This window comes from Penaeus vannamei, chromosome 16 (genome assembly GCF_042767895.1).
Source record: "Penaeus vannamei isolate JL-2024 chromosome 16, ASM4276789v1, whole genome shotgun sequence".
Lineage (NCBI taxonomy): Eukaryota > Metazoa > Arthropoda > Malacostraca > Decapoda > Penaeidae > Penaeus > Penaeus vannamei.
Genome location: NC_091564.1, coordinates 4,727,535 through 4,730,034, shown reverse-complemented (window position 1 = coordinate 4,730,034; position 2,500 = coordinate 4,727,535). Strand labels below are relative to the sequence as shown.

Sequence of the window (2,500 nt, the reverse complement as noted above, 5' to 3'; positions counted from 1 at the left end):
ATTGCCAGGAAAATATATCTAAACATTTTTTGGGCGAATTCAACAAATGCGCAAGTAGTGATCCAGCGTAACTTTTTTATATAAAAATAAAAATGCAGTTTCCTGCCCACAGCTTATTTTGCAAGCAGAAGTTGGCTTATTCAAATCAGATACAATCACTTTGACAGGAGATAGAAGCTGATTCTCTCATAAAAAGTTGATTATGCAAACACAAATCAGCTTCATTAAATCAGATATGACTACGTTGTCAGAGGGTAAAATCTGAATCTTTAAAAGAGCTCATTTTTCAGAGATAGGCCTATCTAATCAGATAAGAATATTATGCCAGAAGATAGAATCTAATCATATTGTAAAAAGACTCTCCTTACAAACAAACACACACATATGCGTATATATATATATATATATATATATATATATATATATATATATATATATATATATATATATATATATATATGTTTGTATGTGTGTATGTGTGTGTGTGTGTGTGTGTGTGTGTGTGTGTGTGTGTGTGTGTGTGTGTGTGTGTGTGTGTGTGTGTGTGTGTGTGTGTGTAACTGATACGGCTAATCCGACGAGTTATTTAACTCACGACTATAGTACTAACAGTACACAAAGAACATAAAATTACGTTATAAGACAACTGCAGATCCGTATCAGAAAGAGAGGTAAGGAAGAAAGGTCTGGTAAACAAAGACCCCCACGGCCATGACGTCACCGCCGGGCAGAGGGCCAACTTTTGCTTTCACTCGCGCGGGAGGCGGCGTCGCCATGTGGGGAAAGGAGAAAAACCGCTTCTGCATAACATTTACATCTCCGAGGCTGCTTATCAGTCATGGGAGTCTTTTTTTCCTCTTTGAAGACTTTCTCTTGAGTGATGTTTGGGCGGCTGGTGCCAAGGGGGAATGTGACATCGACGCGGAGTGTTATATAAGTTCAGATCAAAATTAGATTAAAATGTCATAGGTATTTCGGGTCACTGGCGAGAGACGTTAATTCCTTGCGCAAATGTGGACTTCCGTTATCTCCGAAAAAGTCCCGGACCGAAACCCGTCATCGTTAGTTATCTTTCGCAATGTTTCCTTCCCTGGAAATTACAACCCGGAGATAAAGTGCCGGTTTTCTAAAACGAGAATATAGAACGATCATATCTTTTATTCGAGTCTGACATAAAGTTACCAAGCGTAATTCCTTCTAAAATGTAACCCACACATAACACTTACGTCTTTTAAGTCAAGAAAGACTCGCTCTTCAAGGTCTTCCCTTCACGGTATGTAAACAACAACCAAACGCGAAGGAGAAGGTACTGTTATTAGTCAGGCCTCGCGTGGTCGAGGAAAGGAGGGGGGGGGGGGTGACCAGCGAGAAGGACGTGGGGCCCAGGACAATCGGACGAATTATCGCCCTTGTGGGAACCTCGATAACTGCACCCTGAATTAGGCAAGAGAAAGTATCGGTGGTGTAATCGAGCTCTGTGTCCGGGGATGCTGGATATGGAAGGGATTGAGGGGGGGGGGGGCGTTACATCGGACAGTGTCGCGTGTTGTAATTTTATAACCCTCGCGATGCAAGCGTATATATAAAGAGATGGCTGGAGGGAACTACTTTCTACTTTCTTCGACTGTTATATCTGGCGGGGTTATCGTCACATAAGGAGTAAAAACTAGAGTACAGATAAAAAAAGTAATTTCCTTTTCAGTATCATTTTGCAGACGCCCTCTACTTTCTACTGGGAACCGCCCCGATTCGGTTCTCCTGACAAAGGTCGGGTCACGCACCGGATGCAGTAGGCCTACGCAACCCTTGTTTGATTTTACGGAATTTGACCACGGCCGCTGTATAGGCCTTCCCTGCGATCCTTTGTAAACAAGAGGGAGGTACAGAAGTTATTCAAATCGAACACGATAAAAAAAAACTCAGAGAAAGAGAGAGAAAGAAGAAGAAAAAAAACGAGAAAAACATAGTCGAATCTATCAATACAGACAAAAAATAAATACAAAAACAAACAAACAAACAAAACACTTCACAAGAACCCCAGAGTATGAAAGTAGAAAGAAACGGAAAGTAAAAGTACCATGCCCAATCATGGACTTGGGCAGCTGGGGGAGGGAGGAGGAGGTGGGAGAGGGGATGCACACCCCCCTAGGTTATGCGAGAAGCTGGGAAGGGGGGAGGAGGAGTGGGAGGGGAGGAGAAGGGGCAGGAGGATAGGAGGAGGAGCAGCAGGGAAGGAGGAGAGGAGGAGTTGGAGGGGAGGAGAGGAGGAGAGGAAGAGGGGAGGAGGAGAGGGGGAGGAGGAGGAGGAGAGGAGGAGAGGAGGAGGGGCAGGAGGAGAGGAGGAGGAGCGAGGAGCAGGAGGGAAGGGGGGGGGGAGGAGGAGAGGAGGAATGAGAGGGGAGGAGGAGGAGTGGGAGGGGAGGAGAGGAGGAGTGGGAGGTGAGGAGAGGAGGAGTGGGAGGGGAGGAGGAGAAGAGGAGAGGAAAAGGGGCAGGAGGAT

General features: G+C 45.2%; 1 protein-coding gene across 1 annotated transcript in view; it reads right to left on the bottom strand.

Moving 5' to 3' along the window:
* Window positions 1-2,500, bottom strand: part of LOC113812402 (uncharacterized) — a 14,785-nt gene that overhangs the window by 9,897 nt on the left and 2,388 nt on the right. The gene's annotated exons all lie outside the window — the stretch shown is intronic.